Source organism: Gopherus flavomarginatus, chromosome 3 (genome assembly GCF_025201925.1).
Source record: "Gopherus flavomarginatus isolate rGopFla2 chromosome 3, rGopFla2.mat.asm, whole genome shotgun sequence".
NCBI lineage: Eukaryota > Metazoa > Chordata > Testudines > Testudinidae > Gopherus > Gopherus flavomarginatus.
In genome coordinates this window covers 140974249-140996133 of record NC_066619.1, presented here as the reverse complement: position 1 = coordinate 140996133, position 21885 = coordinate 140974249, and the positions used below count along the sequence as shown (strand labels likewise).

The window sequence follows — 21885 nt, the reverse complement described above, 5'->3', positions numbered from 1 at the left end:
TTACTAGAAAACAGCCATCCTGTTTAGAAGGTAAGAGCCTCCTCGAGGTTTGAAACCTGTTCAGTCTGATCTATCTGTTGACAGTTGAATTCTAGGCATGGAAAATACAAGTTTAAGGAGGCAGAATTTTATTCCACACCTGGGATTTTGTCCCATAGAATCAGTGGGGACATTAGGGTTTGTCTTTTTTGTTTCACCTTTTCCTTCATCCATCCCTCCCTCCTTTCTCTTTATCTCTTGCTTCTTTTGTCCTTTCACCTGTTCCCCTTCCAGCACCAGGAGCAGTGTGTGTGTGTGTGTGTGTATATGTGTGTGTTGCAGGGAAGTGCTCTGCAGCTCTCACTGTGGGAGATCCACCCAAAAATATGGGGCTGAAATAGTGCTCGGACAGTGATCCCCGCCGGTGACCTGGGCCTTCATTTGGGCTCTCTGGTGAGAACCCTCAGCCTCCTGTCCTCAGTCTCTACCCTGATTGGCTGAGCAGGGGGTTATTGACAGGGAGGAGACTCAGGTCCTTGTTGTTCTCTTTGAAGACCAAGGAAATAAGTCATAACCAATTATATGTTTGATGAATTCTGCTGCTTTGGTGCATTAATGGTCTCTGAGCAGTTCATGATTCTCTCTAACATTGCACTTCTCCTCAAATACTTGCTGAATAATTACTGTGCACTGTTGTTGGTCTGGAGCTCATCTGAGGGCACTTTATTCAGGTCATTCAATGTCTGAAATTCAAGATCTGACGATTAATTTGAAAATCAGGGCTCTTGAGTCCTACTCCCAACTCTGCCACTGACTGGCTGTGTAACCTAAGACAAGTCAATTCTCCTTTCTCAGCATTAGCGTCTCCCTCTTTCAAGTAGGGATAATAATGATCCGCTCCTACCTATCTCAACACACACATTGTCTCTCCCCACACACAAACAGTCTCCACACTGCAGTTGAAAGGTAGCTGGCAATCTAGTAGGAGGCCCATGGAACAATGGGATAGAGAAACCTGCATCACTGAAAGTACAGCTGTGAAGACACCACACACCAGCCTTCCCTAGCTGACAAAAATCAAACCTCCACAGAAAGACCCCTATCGTGTCATACCCCAGCTCCCTAAGCCCTCAGCCACAACCACTTAACACAGGGGCCTTTCTACACTCTGGTTCTGTTCTCACTGAAGGGCCATTTCCAATCGTTTGCTCAGACCAGCTTCCCCAGCACACTCACTGCTGTGCAGCTCTGCAAGTGTGGCCATGGCTGAACAGCAAGAATTCCTGCCCATTTCCCTACTGGCTGGAGCATGGTCAGAGTGTGTTTGTGGTTAATGACGTCGCTGTAGATTGTTCGTTTCCTGCCTTGGGAATTCAGACAGTCCCTTTTCCCAATGTATCTCCAGCACATCCAAGCTTCTTGCATCCATGTCACTTTCCTCAGCCAGGCTGCATAAGGGGAGGGCAGAGAGAAGCAGCTTCTGAGGCTCCCCTCACAGCACAGCCCAGGTGGGGAAGGTGACCAGGATGGATGGGGCACTTAGTGTTGCTCTTGGCTCCCCCCAACCCTCTGTGAGGCCACGGAGGAGTGTTGGGGGTGGGTGAGCTGTATATTTGTGTCAACACTTGCCGCTCCCCCCACAATGTTCCTCCACTGGGTACAAACAGGGGTGAAATGTGGGAGCCTCCCCAGGAAGCAGTGTCAGACACTACACTGGCAGTGTGCACCTTTGCACTGCCGCATGGTGCCCCTTTGATCACCGAGTACCCCGGCTGATTTGGGGCCCCTGCAAAAGTCTCCCCCATGTCGGCCCGAAGGCTAGAGGAGCTCCCACCCCCTGCTTTGGCCCAGGGGCTGCAGCAGGGACACAGAGCGTCTCTGGTCTCAGGGCTGCAGCAGGGGGGCAGGGAGGAGTAATGAGTGAGCAGGGTGTGGTCAGTGGGGAAGGGGTGAAACAGAGGTACCCAGTGGATGGGGCTGTGGGTGGAAGGCGTGGAAGGGTTGAAAGAGGGCAGGGCCGCAGGCAGTAGAGTGTTTGGGGCCAAGGTTCTGGTGCCAGGGCCACTGCCCTTTTTCTCCCTTTCCGTTGGCTTTGGCATCACTAGCCCCTGCTTAGCGAGTAGGGATCAGTGGTCCCCAAAATGTGGGGCATGACTTCTAGGGAGACACAAAGGAACATTACTGGGGGCACCTCAGGGCCTGAGTCAGCCTCCATGGAGTGCAGGGAGGGATCACCACTCAGCCCCACTCTGTCCCAGCTCTTCCCCAACCCCACCCTCAGCTTGGGCCTTGGGTTCTGGCCCAGCCTTCATCCCCTTACCCCTGTCTGCACCCCTCTCCCCAACAAGCAACAGCCCCACTCCCAGCCCATGTTCTCAACTGTGCTTTTCAAGGGGTCACAGCCATGGATAAGAGGGCACAGTGTGAAATGTTTGGGGACCACTGGTTTAGAGTGACGTTCTCAATCACTTCTATGCAGTCCAATAAAAGCTATTCCTCACCCACTCACCCCTCCATCAGGACCGACTATGTTCTGCTTCCCTTCACTCATGCAGGAAGGATAATAACATTTCATTCCACTCAATCCTAAAGTTATTTGTAACCAGCCAAAACTGGTAATTTTGGGGAAGCGGCCCCCTCATGCTGCATAGCTAGGCAGAGTAGGTGTGTCTATGCAAACACGGTCTGTTCCTGAAGTCTTTCCCCAGCTCCTCACTAGATGTGAGGGGGCAGCTCATTCAGCCCCTGCTTCTGCTTAGTATTTAAAAAGTCCATATTGTCCCTATCTTTGCTAGCCTTAGATTTCTCCTCCTGTCCCACTTTTGATAGCTCAGGTGAGGTGGCTGAGTGGTTAGGTGCTGGGCTGTTAATCCATTGTGCTCTGCATACATGGGTTCAAATCTCAGCTGCATTCAGCCTTTTCCCTTCCTTGACAAACAACCTACTCCCCCTTTGGTACAATGATAGACCAAACCATGTTGCTTCCTGCAAACAGAAACCTTCTCAGGAACTCAGACCCTCCTGCTTTAAATGAAATATGTCTCAACTCCAGTTTTCTGAAAGAATCGTCTAGTCCTGTATTTCTTAGCTTTTATCTCAAAAGGTGACATCCTCATAATCTCCCCCAAACACTCTGAGACTTGCCCAAATTATTAAAATGCCCCCACCTCACCAAGGCCACGACAGTGACCCACAGCTAGAGTGTCTAGGGCCAAGTTGTTCTGAAGGAGGCAACTCAAACATTTTCTTTCTGCTTCCCTTGGCAAGGTCTGACTGGGAAAACAACATCCATTAAATTGAACATTTTCTGCTGAAAAACCAATACTAGTCTGGTTGGGGGATTTGGTTTGAATGTATTAGTAGTATTCTCTTCTGATTTCTGAATCAGTTCTGTTCAGTCTTTGTCCTCCAGGTGTGTTTCCAGCTGTTGAGTTATGGGGGAGAGAGGCCAAGTCACGATGTCTCTACCCTTCTTTCATAGTTTCTTCCAGCTTGTTAGGAAGCTCCTTTGCTAGAATGTTTAGCAAGCAGCATCCATCCTCACAAGGCAGACTTTGCACAAACCATATCATCATTATATGAGAGTGTTGAATATGGGGCTTCCAGGGTGCTGCTTTGAGCACAGCGTGCCACACCCGGGCTGACATTGCAATGGAGACGTACCCTTAGAGTCCATCTCTCCTGGGATAAAGATGGCAGCATGGCTGGCCTGGGTCATCTGACTTGGGCTCATGGAGCTAAAGCTGAGGGGCTAAAAACTGGTGCAGATATTTGTGTTCACACTGAAGCCTGGATTCAGAAAACCTCACGCCTTGTAGGGTCTCAGAGGTTGGGCTCAAGCCCATACGTCTGCACTGTAATTTTATAGTCTTGCAGCCCAAGCCCCATAAACCTGAGTCAGCTGACCAAGGCTTTGGGACAGGTGCCCTGGGTGTGTTAATCACAGTGTGGCCATAATGTTAGGATATGTCTACACTACAATGAAACACCCATGGCTGGCCTGTGTCAGATTAATCAGGATCATGCGGCTTGGGCTGTAAAATTGCAGTGTACGAGTCTGGGCTCAAGCTCTGTACCCTGCTCTAGGAGCCCAGAAGGTTGGGAGAGAGTTTAGCAAGTGGAAATGGTAAAACCGCAGTGAAGTATTATCCTGGACTCATGGCATTTTTCCATTGATCTATCTGCTTTGGGGCAGGGACAATAACGTGCTGCCGCATTCGTTATTTCCAAGGGTGGTTTAGGATTTTCATTCTCAGACACGGTGCACTAAGCAGGACTCAATCCTCAGTGTAAATAAACAAGCCACCAACACATCACTGATTCCAATAGCAAGGAGCAGGTTTCCTCTGGGGCACTGAGAGTTTTCAGGGAGTTGGTGGCTCCTTTCTTTCCTCACCTTGGATTAAACTCAGCTTTTTATGCTATCCTTGATGATTCATGAATAATAACAGCAACATGAAGAAAGAGGAGAGTGAATATCTCACTGCCAGGGAAAAGTGGCCATGTCTTCTCTGTCTGACCATTGCCATTGCAGGAGAGAAGGTTTCAATGGGATTGAATGCCCTGGCTCAGACAAGCGACACCAGGAGATTTTGCTGTTCATGGATCCATGCAAAAGAAATTGTGTCTCTGTGTGAAAATGGGGAGGGAAATGAAATATCCACATGGTGGTGCCTACTAGGCACCCACTAGCTATTGTGACTTGAGCACAAGAGGGGACATTTGATCCAGAAGCCTGGCCGTGCCTGGAGTTCTGCAGGTAGGGATGCGAGCTGCATTTCCTCTGAGTCCTGAAGCTGGGCTGCAGCCTGGCCTAGGAGGCAGCCCTATTGGTTGACCTACTGGCCCAAAGTCACTTGGGCAGTGTTGCTGTTCCCCAGGAATGCTGAAGGGCCCAAGGGAAAAAGGCTCAATACTCCTCCCATCAGTCAGGGCGGAAGAGGAGGGCTGCAAGAGTGGGCAGGTTGATGGCTGGGCCTTCTAGCATTCGGCTGAGGACACGGTGGGGAACGCGAACTGGGAGAAATGGTTGCTGGCCTGTGAGGAATGGTTTGGCCGGTGGTGTAAATGGACCTTGTCATTACCTACAAGGTTGTGATGCTCAAGTCCCATCTGTGGGGAATTTCCTCAGCCATGTGTTTCCTCCTGCTCCACGAGTGCTGGGGAGGAGTACAGAAATCAGTTTAACGAGCCCTTTATATCGATATAAAGGGCTTTGTTGTGTGGACAGGTGCATGGTTAATTCCGTTTAACGCTACTAAATTCAGTTTAAAAGCGTAGTGTAGACCAGGCCTAAGAAAGCAGCTGTTTGACCTATAAACAATGACAAAGTAAAACCTGCAAGAGCAGCCTTTCCACTGAGAGGCCTAATAATAAGATGTTACTAATAACTGAGGAAAGAGTCACAAATGACTCAAAACCATACTCAGTAGAAGCCAAACGGGAACACAGACAACACCACTTTTCTTCACTGCTCTTCAACCATGATATTCTCCCCATAGGGAGGTCCACCGCTCCTGGAGGTTCAGTGCCACAATAACAGGGTGATGTGTGCAATGGATGGAGGAAGCTACTATTCCATCTCCCTAGTCCAAAAATCAGTTTAACAGCTAGTCCTGAGATAGAGGAAGCATCAGTTATTAAAGTGATAAGAACTAATTTAACATTTTGATTCCAGCCAATGTTAAAATGATCTAACATTCAGGTCAATAAAAACGTTTCTAGTCCTCTGCATAGAACGCTTAAATGATGCAAAAATAGCAAGTTTAGTTGAAAAAGTCATAAAAGGGACATCATCCCTAATCTGACACTTGGTGAAATGTAAGTCTAGAACACACAACTGATTTGGGGATTGCGCCCTGCTTCTCAACAGTCTGCCCTGTGGTTGCCACTCGCAGTCATGAGCTACTCCAGATGGCTCAGGCCCTCTCATGGATTAGTAACTGGTTAGCAGCTTGGAAAGAAAGAGTAGGATTAAATAGCCAGTTCTTGCAACGGAAAGGGGTAAATAGTATGATACGAGACTACAGACATTAGAGCTGGTCAGTTTAGACAAGAGATGACTGAGGAGAGATACCATACAGCACCAGTTCTCAACCAGGTGTCTGCCAAAAGAAACCAGGCTTGACCCACCTCCCCAAGCCACCAAGCCTGCCTCCCTGGTTTGAAGGGGGGCAGAAAGGGCACAACAAAAAATTGCAGCATCAACGCAGAAGAGAGAACTCATCCCCTGTCATTATCAGTAAGGGTTGCCTCACAGCCACTGACTCCCTGAACAGGAATAGCAAAAGTCCAATCACAATTCTACTTTCTTTCCACAACAAGAGATAATGGCCTCACAAAATTAGGGTGGGGGGTGGGAGCTGCTCTCCTGAGACAGCCCTGCTGCTGCCCAGGCGCATGGCAGACAGAGCTGGGCTGACAAGCCAGAGAGTTTTGATTGTTTGAAGGCCCAGAGGGAAAAGATACAAGTGCTCATGTAGCAGAGAAGAGTTTTAATCCATTGACCTCTGGGTTATGGGCCCAGCTTGCTTCCACTGCACCACTTTGCTGGCTCTTTACACCCCCCCACCACTATATGGATTAGCACCTTACGAGTTCTTATGCTGGCAGGCAGATGCACAGGCTGCTAGGCAGCTGCCCTGGTCACAGGATTTTACAGCTTCTACAGGGTAAAAGGGATCTATTTGAGGTTTGGACCCCATCGGGAGCTGGGTAGTTGAGTGCCGGAGACGGGAGCACTTCTTAAACTGTTTTCAGTTAAGCCTTCACCTTGTGGGGGACGAGGTTCAGCCTTGGATCCGTGTCTGTAGCAGGCAAGCGCCTCTGGCTCAATCGGCCCCCACCATGCCCCTGCTGTAATAGCAGACTAAAACGCCTTGCAAAGGAACAGGAGCCGGGATCTCGAACAAATGTCAACATTTTATTAAGATGACATTCAAAGAAAAAAAAAAGGTGTACGGTACAGTGTTTAGACATAGAAGTTTCTGGTGATCAGGGAACAACGCACAGATTACCCAGGGGATTGGAAGTTCGTTTAAGATCGGGTGGCGTAAGGAATACATAATCTGCAATAGCCTCGACTTGGGGTGATGTTCTTCCATCGTTGTCGATGAAGACCTCAACAACTCATTTGTTCGATGACCGGGTTCTGTGCTTCCGAAGATGACTGATCAGTCCGATTCGGGTGTGGAATGTCCTGTCACACGTCGGGCAGACATGTGACGGCACTGTCGATGATGTGAGGGCAGCTCTGTACTTGCGCAGCTCATGCTTTCTTTCAGCCTCAGCAGAGGTCTTTCAGCCTCGCCTCAGAGGTATTACTGTCTGTGTGAATGAGGCTGCGCCATGCTGGACGGTTCAGTGTGAGGGTTTCCCATGTGGCAGTGTTGATCTTGAGGGACTTCAGAGAGATCTTCAGCGTGCCCTTGAACCACTTCTTTTGTCCTCCATGGGAGCGCTTTCCCTGCATGAGTTCTCCGTAGAAGAGCTGTTTAGGAATGTGCTCATCTGACATTCTCACGACATGTCCGGCCCATCTGGTCTGGGCTCTCATCAGCAGTGTGTGAACTGATGGCAGACTGGCTCTGGTAAGGACTTCAGTATCGGGCACTTTGTCCGGCCATCTGATTTTTAGAAGCTTTCGCAGACAGGAAATGTGGAAGTGATTGAGCCTTCGTGCATGACTCCGATAAACAGTCCACGTCGCGCAGGTGTACAGCAGAGCTGGAAGCACCGCTGCTCAGTAGACCTTCAGCTTCATTGGTAGGCTGATCCCTCGACATTCCCAGACGTTGGAGTGCAATCAGCCAAATGCAGAGCTAGCTTTAGCAATTCGGCAGTTTACTTCATCATCGATTGACACTGCTTGGGAAAAGGTACTGCCCAGGTACGTGAAATGGTCCACTGCCTGAAGTCTCTGTCAATTTACGGTGATGGACAGTTCTGAGTACGGAGCGTGGGGAGCTGGCTGGTGCATGACCTCAGTCTTCTTGATGTTAATGGTGAGATCGAAGTTGTTGCATGCAGATGAAAACTTGTCCATACTGGATTGCATTTCTGGCTCTGTACTAGCATTCAGAGCAGAATCATCAGCAAAGAGAAAGTCTCAAAATACAGTTTCCTTCACCTTGGTGATGGCACACAGTTGCCTCAAATTGAATAGTTTCCCATCGGCTCTGTACTTCAGGCCTACTCCTTCAGTGCAGTGTTGAAAGGCATCAGTCAGAGTGGCAGAGAATATCATGCTGAACAAAGTGGGCGCTAAAACACACCCTTGCTTGACGCTGTGGAAGTAGGGAAAGAATTGACAAGGATTTGTAGGGGATCTTAATGCATGTCAGTCTGTTAGCAAGAGTTAGGCCAGCTGTAACCCTAATGACGTGAGATTTGTAGAAGCCAGGTTAGTGTGAGGCGAGTAGGAAAGAACTGTGTGAGAAGTTATCACGACCTTGCACTGATAATCAAATACGTAGACTGGTGCCCAACGTGAGGAAAATAAGATAGCAGGATATCCTATGTATAAACAAAATGCAGCTGTTGCTCATTATTGTCTGTATTATTGCTTGTTATTGTCTGTAACAAAGGTATAAATGCTTGCTGTAATTGTTTACCTGTTGAGAGACCTGTCCGGGACTGGGGCGACCCAGTGTCGTAGGGCACTCCCTACCTCTATTGCAATTGCTGGAGTTAGAATAAAGTATTTGATTTTGCTGCACCCAAACAAAAAGCGAGAACTGAGTTTTTCTCCGACAACGCCGTTGGTGACTGGGAAGGCCTCAGATGTTTCACCGTCATCCAGGACGCGAGCTATCATACTGTGATGAAATTGACATACCATTCATGTGAATCTGTCCGGACAGCCAAATTTCGACATGATCCTCCACAGGCTGTGGCAACTGACAGAGTCAAACGCTTTCGTGAGGTCCACAAAAGTTGTGTAGAGTTCACGATTCTGCTCTTGACATTTCTCCTGTAGCTGACGCACAGCGAAGATCATGTCAATAGTCCCACGTCCCTTGCAGAAGCCGCACTGTGATTCTGGCAGTAAGCCCTGCTCCAGGTGAGTGACCAACTGGTTCAACAGAACCCGTGCAAGAACTTTCCTAGCTGTAGAGAGCAGCGAGATTCCACGGTGATTGTCGCATACCTGGCGATTGCCCTTCATCCTTATAGAGGTGCACGATGGACGCGTCTCTAAATTCCTGAGGAATGGATCCCTGCTTCCAGAAGGACTGAAACAGCTCAGTGAGTTTCCATAGCAGCATGGGTCCACCGACTTTGTACACCTCTGCTGGTATGGAATCTGACCCTGGGGCTTTGCCACTTGACAGCTGGTTGATGGCTTTCTTCACTTCGTCCTCTTCTGGTGAAGCATCCATGGAGTCATTGCAACCTGGGACATCTTGTCAATGGCCTCATCATTAATGACTGAGGGGCAGTTGAGAACTGCTTCAAAATATTTAGCCCATCTCTGGAGAATCAGCTATCATCAGTGCACTGCACAGACAAGCTGATCCTGCTTGGCGATTTTAATGCAAGAGTCGGATGCGCTGCCACAGCCTGGGAAGGAGTCATTGGGAAAAATGGAGTGGGAAAGTGTAACAGCAATGGTCTGTTACTGCGGAAAACTTGTGCAGCACATGACCTTCTGATCGCCAATACGGTCTTCCGCCTCCCTACCCGTAACAGGACTTCGTGGATGCATCCCCTTTCCAAGCACTGGCATCTGATTGACTACGTCATCATCAGGAGAAGGGACAGACGAGATGTCAGGGTTACAAAAGCTATGTGCGGCGCTGACTGTTGGATGGGTCACAAGCTCATAGTATCTAAAATGAAGCTCTGTACCATGCTGAAGAGATGACCACAAGGCTGTAAAGCTCTCAAAAGGATCAACGTGTCAAAGCTGAAGAACAGCTGCATCACTGAAAATCTAGCGGAAGACCTAGAGAATGAGTGTGCTGATCTTTGTATTGAGGATGACGACTGGGGGTAAAAGGTTAACGTACAGACACTGAGTTAGGAGGGTACGTTGTCCATGTGAGGGCTACGTTCAGGTGTGGAGTATAACGAGTGGATACGACGATGAGGATAGATTGACCCGCGTTTGGTGAGTTTTAACGTTCAGGGTTTTTTAATCTTTGCCACAATCTAGTTTAAGCAGGGTCGGTATGAACTCTACCCTGCCATCTGTCGGTGATCTGTTGTAAAGGCCTTTTGGGGCTGATGTCATTTGCATAGTTACACCCACCCCGGATTGCATGATCGGAGTGGTTGTCCAAATGGTCATTTCAGCTGCTGTGGGATCCCCAGTCTCTTTGTTATTGGGGCAGGAGTAATCCAGTATATTTTCCTGTTTACTTTGAATCAAGGACAGAGTAACTGTACCTGGCATTTGAGGTCTAAGAGCTTTACCCTCGCCTGAAAAGGACTCACCATTAAGGGGTCTGGGTTCCAAAAGCTTGTGAGAGGTAGCAATGAATGTTTGTTTGGTTTTTGCTGGTTTGTTCCTGTAGATTTCCCTTTTTTCTATCTGTGATGTGTAAAGACAGAGGTGGTGTTAGTGCTGAAATCATTTGCCTTAAACTTATACCATTAGATCTCTTTCATGGTCTATTTTGGTCCTGAGAGGTAAAAGGCTGCTATGTGTGTGTCCTGTTATAGAGTGAGATAGCACAGGTTGGTTGCAGAGGTGGTGCATGTGCCACAAAAGTTGTGCCCCTCCGCCCCCAGCTCTGGTCCCAGAGTCCAGAATTTGCATAAACCCACCCACTGACCTGTGACTAACAATCTCACCCTGCTAACTCTTCTAGCAAAACAGGCCAAAGAAAGTGTATGTAAACCCTGTACTGCAGCCCCAGTGCTATTTTCAGTTCCTTCCCACAGAACTTTCACTCCATACCAGTCCAGTTCCTTGCTGTTGCTTGTCTTAGCGCTGCATGCATGTGCTATACCAGACCCTGAGCTGATTCCTGACTTTTGTGCTCCATACAGCCTTGCCTGTCCTTGTCTCTGTGGGGCAATGGGTCAGCGTGTTTGGCTGTTAACCGAAAGGATGGTGGTTTGAGCCCACCCAGGGATGGCCATAAGCCTGTGCTACTTCTTTGCTTCCCCGAGACCTGCAAAGTAAAAGGCTGCTCTGTGTGTGGTGTTATGGAATGAGGTAGCAAAGATGGTGCATGTGCTACAAGACTTGTGTCCCCCACCTGCAGTCCCTGAGTCAAATCAGCAAAATTTCCTTGCCATTAGAGTGGAAAAGAGCATTTTATCCAACTATGAAGTAATTTACAACTTTCAGTGTGTAAGTGAAATCAGAGCCCACCAGCTTAAATATGTCTAAAATTTGCACTTAAGCATTAATGATTTTACATCTATGATACAGAACTAAATATGTATTGGAATTATAAAGAGCTCTATTTTTAAACTAGAGAGAAACAAAGACAATAAAATCTGTATTTAGTAATTTCAAAAGAAATACATAATGTTAAATACAAATATTCTTTTTCAATCTCTCTTAATTCACTAGGCTTTGGAACCCATGTCCCTTGCCTAACGAGATTTCTGTAGATTCGGGTGAGTCCTGAAATCATGAACTGCTAAGTACCGTTCTACTGTCCTTGATTCATATCACCAGGATAACTACACTTTATTACTCCTGCTCTAATAAGAAAGAGACTGGGGATCCCACAGCAGTCGAAATGATCATTTGGACAAGCACCTCCATCATGCAATGCGCGGTGGGTGTGACCATACACATCAGCAACAAAAGGCCTTTACAACACATCACCAACAGATGTCAGGGTAGAGTTCATTCTGACCCTGCTTACATCCTCCCCCCAGCCAAGAATTGGTGGTCCTGGTAAATCACACTCCCTGTTATACCAACTCATTGGTGTTGAATGCTGAAGTTATGGCTAGCAAAAGTAGCCACCCATCTCTGCCCTGTGGCATCCAGCCTAGCCCTTGTTAACACATAAGTCAGTGGATTGTTCTCTGTCCAGACCTGAAACTGAGCACCAGACAAGTAGTCTCCAAATTTCTCAGTGATGGCCCATTTCAAGGCCAAGAACTGCAGCTAGTGAATGGGATAGCGAGTTTCGCTATCAGACAACCCTCAGCTGGCAAAGGCTACAGATTTACATTTGCCTTCCACTTCCTGGTACAGGACTGCTCCCTGACCCTTCAAACTGGCATCAGCATGCAGGATAAACAGTTTGTTTGGGTCAGCAAGGACTAGGACTGGCACATGAATCAGGCAAATAATGATTTCCCGTAAAGCTCTGTCACATCTCTCATCCCGCCATGTCCCAAATGGAGAAGAGAGGAGCCCCTCCCCTGTCCCAGGCCAGGAACACCAGACCTGTGGGGATGACGTTTTCATGGCTTGGCCCAGGCATGCCAGAGCTGCTTGGGAGAGGAGTTTCTTTCTCAGCCCAGGCCCACTGGAGTTGCTGTTGTAGTGGGGGTTAGGTGTCTTTCACCTGGTTCTTAGATGTTCTGATGAGAGGGGACAGGGGAAAGTTTTTTATTCCCCCTGCAGCTAAACCCCTTACTTCCCCACAACTTTCTACTCTAGCCTGATCCGTCTCCTGCATCTCAATTCTCTTTTTCCTGGTCTCGTTTCAGAGCCCTCACAGCCCAATTCTTTGCCCTAACCCTGAGCCCTCTACTGCACCCTGAACCTCTCATTCCAACCCCACCCCAGAGCCAGTGCCCTCATCCCCCTGCACTCCAACTCTCTGTCTCATGTAGCCTGATTTAGGGTGTACTAATAATATTAATTTGAACTATATGATGAAAAATTAATTTATTAGCTTACATTTTATTTAATTGAGTTACAAAGTTACAGTTGCATTACTGCTATTCAAAAGATACATATGGCATTATATGCAACAAAGTTCTGGGGAATATACTTACAGCCTTTTTTGATAACCTGGTGGTAAGAGGCACAGGACCAACCTTGCAGTTCAGATTTCTCAATTCTTGAGTGAAAGATGCAGTGCTTAGAAAAAGCTAATGTTACTTAGGGTTTACTTGACTACGTTAAACTTAAAATCAAAACCTAATAAAGAAAGAATAAAAATGTAGGGAAAGCGAGCTTAGCCTAGTTCCCTTGAAACTTAAAGTTTAAGAACAAGTACAGCCTCCTGATAGTAGATAGAGAGTGAGTGGAGGAAGTAAGTCAGAACGATAGAGCGAAGTGCTCTAGCGAGGTGCGTTACCTCTTTTATAGGGGACAAAGAATGGAAATCCTTCCTCCTATCCCCAAATTTCATCCCTCACCCACAAAACATTAGGGTACGCTTACTTCATAGGCTAGTACGTTTGTGTGTGTTGATGACATGTACATATGCACATAAGTTCCCTTGTGCAGATTTAACAGTGGTACAACACTGAAAAAACCCTATGCCATTCTCCATTGTCAATTGGTCTAGGTAAAGGTCTCAGACAGGCGTGGGTACTTATCTATTTAAGTAACAAGATAAAGGTCAATTTTCCTTTCTGAGTAAAAAGTCAAATTAGATATGCTAACTTTGCCTTAGCTTAACATACAGGATATGGCGTGTAGGTCCGCATAAGTCTTCTGCCCCAGCATCCTAATCATTTGTATTGCCCAATGCTGGACTCTCTCCAGTTTGCCCACATCCCTTCTCATGTCAGTCCCAACCCCAAAAGTACCCATATTTCACCCCAATGGCCCCCAAATGCCAGCTTTTAATATGTAAATAGGGTGCTGCCATGGTCAAGTCACTCCCGAGCTCTCCAGTGGAGCCTGCTGGTGGAGAACAAGGTGAAAATTAGCCAGGACGTCGCTCAGTCAATTCCCTCTGGTCCCAGCAGGTGGTATCAGAAAGCTCCAGGATCGCTCACTTCCCTTTCTCTCATCAGATTCAGGCCCAGGGTTACAAATGCACAAACCAGTTGGGATTCTCCCCTGGGCTCAGAGTGTGCGGCTGCTCTGAGAGCAGGGCCAGCTCTAGGTTTTTTGCTGCCCCAAGCAAAAAGAATTTGGGCTGCCCCCCGTCCCAGTCCTGGGGTCCCCCCCTGCACCCGCCTGCTGCCCCAGCCCTGGGCTCCCCCCCCCGCCACACCTGCTGCCCCAGCACTGGGCTTCCCCCTTTGCCCCCCACCAGTGCCCCCCACATACACTTCCTGCCGCCCCAGCCCTGGGCTCTCCCCGCCCCCACCTGCACCCTCCTTCCGCTGCAGCCCTGGGTCACTGGTAACTCGCTCCCAGGGCGGGTCATTCGGCAGGAATTTTGGATGTGCACAGAACACAGACAGGATTGGTTCTCATATGGTTACAGAACTGCAGTAAAGTGGAACAATTTTCAGCTTGTGTGGTTGGAGGATCTCTGGATGCATATTATAAGACTGTCCTCCATAAATGAGGAAAAGTTGAGGTGCCTTTATTATTCTTTTGTTCCACTCTTTCTTTCTATGGGGAATTTCCCAATGCAATATAACTGTCTGCCTTTTAAACAAACAAAAAGGCACTGGCTGTTGAAAATAGCAATTCCAGTCCTAATAACCACTGGGAAGCATTTCTTGCTCAATTTCATCCTATTTTTTCTACAGCAGGTTACAGTGGATCAGTATATTTGATTTGGGAGAAATGAAGTACCAGCTGCCCAAACTGAGCTTGAGCACTCCTGAATTTTCAGGTGTTCAAATCTGGAAGGCAGGTACTGGGTGTGTGTGTGTAGGGGGAGGCTGTGGGCTCCGCGGGGGAGCACGGCAGCATGTATGCAGCAGTGTGTCTGGAGCTGCGCGGAGCCAGACACAGTGGTCTGAGTGGTACGGTAAGGGGGCTGGGGGGTTGGAGAAGGGGTATGGGGTTTCAAGGGGGCAATCAAGGGACAGGGAGCAGGGGGGGTTGGATGGGGCGGAGGTTCTGGGGGGGCAGTTAGCAGACAGGCAGTGGTTGGATAGGCATGGGAGTCCCAGGGGTTTGTCAGGGGACAGGTAGGGGGTGGGGTACTGGGGGGAAGTTGGGCGGGGTTTCAGGAGGGGGCAGTTGGGGACAAGGACTAGTGGTGCTTAGATAGGAGGTCTGGTCCTAGGGGGCAGTTAGGGGCAGGGGTACCAGGAGGGGGCAATCAGGGGACAAGTACCAGTGGTGCTTAGATAAGGGGTGAGGTTCTAAGGGGCAGTTAGGGGCAGGGGTCCCGGGAGGGGGCAATCAGGGGACAAGGACCAGCAGCGCTTAGATAGGGGGTGGGGTCCTGGGGGGCAGTTAAGGGCAAGGGTCCCGGGAGGGGGTGATCAGAGGACAGGGAGAAGGGGGGGTTGGATGGATTGGGGTTTCTGTGGGGGGCAGGAGGGAGTGGATGGGGGCAGGGTGGGGCTTTCCTCCCCCTGGAGTGTCCTGTTTTTTTGAATGTTACAATATGGTCTCCCTACCACTCTCCACTCACAGCACGCTGCCACGAGGTTCCCCTCCTTCCTTTCCAGTTGGTAGTGGCCAAGGGAATGCTGGGAAATGTAGTTCCTTCCCTGCTCCAGGGCTGGCTCTATAGGCAGGGAGCTAACCAGGGAACTACAGCTCCCAGAGCCCCCTGTTGGTTCTCAGTTCCCATGCCGCCCTTGCAAATAGGCTGCCCCAAGCAGGTGCTTGCTTTGCTGGTGCCTAGAGCCGCCCCTGTGTGAGGGGATGAACTTGCACACTTCGGATATTAGTGCAAAGATACAATTTCAATTTCTCTTTGAGAAATTGGAGGGCAATTTATATTTGGTAAAAATCTTTTTTTAGCGAAAGGAAAGCTGCAGTGACAGCCTGGTTACTGGGGTGCAAAACACTTTCCTCCTGCGAGAAAAAGAAGTTAGAATTATAAATTTACAGCATTTGTTCCAATGTCGGCACAGGTTTAATTTTGCTTCTGTGTAGGTTTGTTTCAGGCTGTGACCGTTTTGGTTTATTGGGTTGGTTTTTTCTTTTAGTAGGAATGGAGCTTTTAACTGATATTTGCTGGATTGGAATGGCTGACCTGCAGCACTAGTTTTGAGAAAGTTCTGCATATTTTATACAGATTTGGCCAGTATTCAAGGATTCAATTGCTTTATAGGAGATTTTAGTAGTCAGGCATATTTATTTTATGGTATTTTATCATCCTGCTGGAGCACACCTTTTTGATAAAATGTTGAAATTATTAATTTATGGCATTTATTTATTTTTAAAAACAAAGTTTTTCTTAATGTTTGGGTTTAAATTAAGCATTGTTTTTGGCTTCAATTTTTCTTTTATGTTTTGGTTGTTGATGGGATCTTTAAGAATTTAGGATTTAATACTAAAATTTGGACAGATTTAGATTATTTAAAGTAAACTCTGTTTAATATTTTATTTTAATAAAGGTTGTATTGCTGTAAACCCTGGCCGGGGGAAGAGGAGATGAGCCTGGCCTTTAAGTGAGAAGGAGCAGAGGCATGGGAGGCATGGATCCCGTGAAGGGTGGGGCCAGGTGACGGGGGGCACAGCCCCCCAATTTTTTTTGTCTAGCCCACCTCAGTCCTCCGCCAAACGAGAAGAGTCTGATGCCACCCCTGCTGGTCACTGGGTATTACTGCTGCTTCATGGGAAACATGCTTTGTGCAATACCCAGGGTACGTCTACACTATAGGATTATTCTGATTTTACATAAACCGGTTTTGTAAAACAGATTGTATAAAGTCGAGTGCATGTGGCCACACTAAGCACATTAATTCGGCTGTGTGCATCCATGGTCAGAGGCTAGCGTCGATTTCCGGAGCGTTGCACTGTGGGTAGCTATCCCATAGCTATCCCATAGTTCCCGCAGTCTCCCCCCCTTGGAATTCTGGGTTGAGATCCCAGTGCATGATGGTGCAAAAACAGTGTCGCAGATGATTCTGGGTAAATGTAGTCACTCAATCCTTCCTCCATGAAAGCAATGGCAGACAATCATTTCGCGCCCTTTTTCTCTGGATTGCCCTGGCAGACGCCATAGCATGGCAACCATGGAGCCCGTTTTGCCTTTTGTCACTGTCACCGTATGTGTACTGGATGCCGCAGACAGACATGGTACTGCAGTGCTACACAGCAGCATTCATTTGCCTTTGCAAGGTAGCAGAGATGGTTACTAATTGTTCAGTACCCTCTGCTGTGCTATTGTAAATTGGTGATGAGATAATGGTTATCAATCATTCTGTACCATCTGCTGCTGTTATGGGTGCTCCTGGCTGAAGTTGACTGGGGGCACCAAAACAAAAATGGGAATGACTCCCTGAGTCAATTCCTCCTTTATGGTTTTTCTAAGAATAGAGTCAGTCCTGCCTAGAATATGGGACTGTGTACTAGAGAACCAGTGTATCAGAGAGCACAACTGCTTTGTGTTAGATCCTGCAAAAATGATGAGCTGCATGCCATTCACGAGGGGTGCCCCTGCAACAACCCCACCCGTTGCTTCTGTGTTCCCCCAGCCCTCCTGGGCTACCGTTGCAGTGTCCCCCCATTTGTGTGACGAAGTAATAAAGAATGCAGGAATAAGAAACACTGACTTGTTAGTGAGATAAAATGAGGGGGAGGCAGCCTCCAGCTGCTATGACAGTCCAGGCAGGACATTAAGCGGTGCTGGGGAGAGGAGCCCAGCATCCCACTGCTATGATAGTCCAGGCAGTACAGAATCTTTTCTTTAGACATGAAAGGGAGGGGACTGATGGAGCTCAGCCCCCAGTTGCTATGATGAGGACGGTTACCAGCCGTTCTGTACCATCTACTGGGAATGACCCAGAGTCATTCCTATTTTACCCAGGCGCCCCTGGCCAACATCACCTGAGACCAGCCAGGAGCACTCACGGGCTGATGATGACGACGGATAGCAGTCATATTGTACCATCTGCCACCAGGAAGAGAAGGGGAGGATACTGCTTTTCAGTGCCACAGCATCGCATCTACCAGTAGCATGCAGTAGACATAGGGCAACACTGAAAAAAGTCAAGAAACAATTTTTTCCCCTTTTCTTTCACGGGGGGAGGTGGTAAATTGATGACATATACCCTGAACCACCTGGGACAATGTGTTTGACGCTACAGGCATTGGGAGCTCAGCCAAGAATGCAGATTTTTTCGGAGACTGCTGGGACTGTGGGATAGCTGGAGTCCTCAGCACCCCCTCCCTCCCTCTATGAGCGTCCATTTGATTCTTTGGCTTTCCATTACGCTTGTCACACAGCACTGTGCTGAGTCCTTGCTATGGCCTCTGTCTGGAGATTTTTTCAAATGCTTTGGCATTTTGTCTTCTGTAACGGAGCTGTGATAGAACAGATTTGTCTCACCATACAGTGATCAGATCCAGTATCTCCCATACGGTCCATGCTGGAGCTCTTTTTGGATTTGGGGCTGCATGGTCACCCATGCTGATCAGAGCTCCACGCTGGGCAAAGAGGAAATGCAATTCAAAAGTTTGCGGGGCTTTTCCTGTCTACCTAGCCAGTGCATCCAAGTTCAGATTGCTGTCCAGAGCAGTCACAGTGGTGCACTGTCAATTTGCGGCCAAACTAACCCTAACCCAATATGGTAATACCGATTTCAGCGCTACACCTCTCGTCGGGAAGGATTACAGAAACTCGTTTAAAGAGCCCTTTATCAGGACTGGCTCTTCCATTTAGGCGACCTAGGCAATCGCCTAGGGCGCCAGGATTATTGGGGAGAGGCATTTTGCCGAGGGAAAGGCAGGCGGCTCCGGTTGACCTGCCGCAGGCGTGCCTGCAGAGGGTCCGCTGGTCCAGTGGCTCCGGTTGACCAGCCGCAGACACACCTGCGGCAGCTCCACCAGAGCCGCGGGACCAGCGGACCCTCCGCAGGAATACCTGAGGCAGCTCCACCGGAGCTGCGGGAGCAGCGGGCGGGGCGGGGAAATGGCCGTGTGCCTAGGGCGCCAAAAACACTGGTGCCAGTCCTCTTTATATCGATATAAAAGGCCTCATTGTGTGGAGGGGTGCAGCGTTAAATCAGTTTAATGCCGCTAAAATCAGTTTATACATGTAGTGTAGACGAGGCCCCAGATCGGTGGGAAAAACACTCTGTGCATTACCGTGACTGGTCCGTGGGTGTCACTGCTCCTAGAAGGCAGACACACGCTGTGCATTACACCACCTGGCCACTGGGTGTCATTGCTCTATCAATGGAAACGCTTTCTGTGCATTACCCTGAATGACCACGAGGTGTCACTGCTGCTCCAAGGGAAACATGCTCTGTGTGTTACCCTGATTGGCCACTAGGTGTCACTGCTGCGCCAAGGAAAACACCTTCTGTGCATTACTCTGACTGCCCACTTGGTGTCACTGCTGCGCCAAGGGAGACATAAGAGCGGCCAGACTGGTTCAGACGCAAAGTCCATCTAGCCCGGTATCCTCCTGTCTTCTGACAGTGGCCAGTGCCCCAGGTGCCCCAGAGGGAATGAACAGAGCAGAGAATCATCAAGTGATCCATCCCCTGCCGCCCATTCCCAGCTTCTGGCAAACAGAGGCTGGGGACACCCTGGCTAATAGCCCTTGATGGATTATCCACCGTAAACTTATCTAGTTCTTTTTTGAACCCTGTTATAGTCTTGGCCTTCACAACATCCTCTGGCAAGGAGTTCCACAGGTTAACTGTACAACTGCCCTGCGTTTACCCCCCATCCCCTCCCCTCCCCAGGTTATATATGGAAAAGAGGATGAGGAGAGCCATGATGTGTCTGTCACTGGCTGGGGCCTCAGCTTCCTCTAGGCAGCAGTGATGCAGGCTCCTTTGGTCAGTGCCCATGCAACTGTGTTGGGGGAAGGGGGAGTAGAGGCTCATGCTCCCCAACCCCATACCCCTCCCCCAGCAGCTGGGGAATCCAGGCCAAATGTAGTCCTGGTAGCTGGGCCGGGATTAGCCTGGGCTGGGGTAGGGCTGGGGAGGAATTTGGGGGGAGACAGACGCACCTGCTGTGAGGGAAGATCCTCCCATTCCCTGCCAACCCCCTTCACTCCTTGCAGCACGGCACCCCCTAGCATTTCTTTCTCTGTCATGGGAGCTATCTGTTGCCTGCTTCTCCCTTAACATCGTACCTCTCCACCCTGGGACACTGGCATCGCCTGTCCTGTGCAAACAGGCAGACTCCGGTGAGCCCCATGGCACTGCCCTGCAATTGTGGGGGCAGCTGTTGGATGGAGACATATCGAAATATGGGGGTGGGCAAGGCTGGGGACCAGGACTCCTGGGTTCTCCCCTCAAATGTGGTAGGAGAGTGGGGGTTAGAGGGTAGAGTGGGGGAGGGGAAGGGCTGGGATTCAAGGCTCCTGCTTTTTCTGGTTTTCTCCACCTCCTGCAGCTGCCTCAGTCCTTTCAGTGTGTTTCTTGTTCCAAATTCATTTGCTGACTTGTGTAACTCACCCCAGAGGTGGCTGCATCTCAGTGTTGGGTGAGGCACCCTTGGCTGCATCACCTCCTAACCATGTCTCTCTCCCCCTGCAGGTGACCCTGAAGCACTCGGCAAACATCCACAAGATCATGGGGCACTTTGAGCACTGGGCAGGCAGGGGCCAGGCGCCCAGCCCTCCCTCCAGAGAATGGGACCCAGCACCCCCACTTTTTACAGGGATTAAAAAGGAGCAAAGGGGGGTAAATCAGAGAAGGGGGTGGCCAGGGTCTGAGCAGGGGGTGGAAATTGACTGGTCGAGGGGCCAAGCAGCTGGAGGAAGAGTTAGGAGAGGGACTGAAGGGCAAAGTCAGGGAGGGGGGAAGGAGCCAGAGTTAAGCCCAGGGGGAGGTGCTGCCAGAGGGTTAAACCTGGCAGAGGCAGGGGCAGAGGGGTAACACTTATCCCAGTGGGCTGAGACTCCAGTGTTTGCAAAAATAGGGTGGGGGAGAAGCAGAGGGACATTTTTTTCCCCGTCCCATAGGCAGCACCTCTCAGCATGGGCTTCGGAGGGCTGGGCTCTTAAAGGTACAGGCATCCCACTGCCTAGACACTGCAGCTCCTCTCTGATGTAACCTACTGAGGTGCTGCAGTAGGAGACTCAGTTCAGTGAAACAGGGCATTCCCTATACGCCCCCCAGCCAGGGAGCTGTGCACCCCTCCCCCGAATTTCCCCAACACCCCCCCCCCAGTGCTCAAGTAGTTAAATGCAGCGCTGCCAATGTTGTCACTGGTTGCAAATTTGAATGGAAATTGAAACGTTAACACTCACTTTAAAAGCAGATACAACGTATGAAAAATACTTGTACCTGAGAAAGTAAAATAGGTTTGAAAAGTCTGGACAAAGCCGGGTTTCCTCACCCAGCTGTTGTGTTTGCTGACAAGGTTGGTGCATTGGCTTCGGCAGTGTTGGCCAACCTTAGAATTTCAAATGATGATTTGTAAGCGAGGTGTGAATGAGCTCTCCCCTGACAGCTAGTGATGACCAGGGTTGGGAGGAGGCTTTGGGACCAGACTGTATTTACATGAACTCACCTACTCTGCTGAGGTACCAAGCAGACACATCTGGGCTGCCTCTGCTCCAGGTGCCCGGAGGAGGGAAGGTGTGAAGGGCTCCAGCCTGGGACTCTCCCTCCCTCCTGCCAAGCCCTGACTATTAATCCCAGCCCTGGCACTCCTTTCTTCAAGTGCCATGTGGGCCCAAGGAAAAGTGTGGTAGGAAGCACAAGGGCCAAACCTGTGAGCATGAGGTGAAGCAGCAAGAATCCCAACTATCAGAGTAGCAAGTTCTAGAGCCCTAACCCCTTGTGGCCATCCCAGCCAAAGCCCTGGCTCTAGGAGGTCTGAGTCACCCAGCAGGAGGGGAAAGATTCACTCTTACACAGCTGGAGATAGGAAAATGGAGCACTGTGAGCTCTAGGGCTTTACCACAAGCCAACACAATGTCTCACTGAGATTTGAACTCAGATTGCAAGACTCAGAGTCCTGAGTGCTGCCCATTACAC

The 21885-nt window shown here is 49.2% G+C and overlaps 1 protein-coding gene and 1 non-coding gene across 2 annotated transcripts in view; one reads left to right on the top strand and one right to left on the bottom strand.

Annotated features, from left to right (window-relative positions):
- Positions 1-21885, top strand: part of LOC127048439 (zinc finger protein OZF-like) — a 273508-nt gene that overhangs the window by 212435 nt on the left and 39188 nt on the right. The window lies entirely within an intron of this gene.
- On the bottom strand, positions 5480-5672 carry LOC127048529 (U2 spliceosomal RNA). Its single transcript, XR_007773717.1, has one exon. It is a non-coding gene; the product is annotated as a U2 spliceosomal RNA (small nuclear RNA).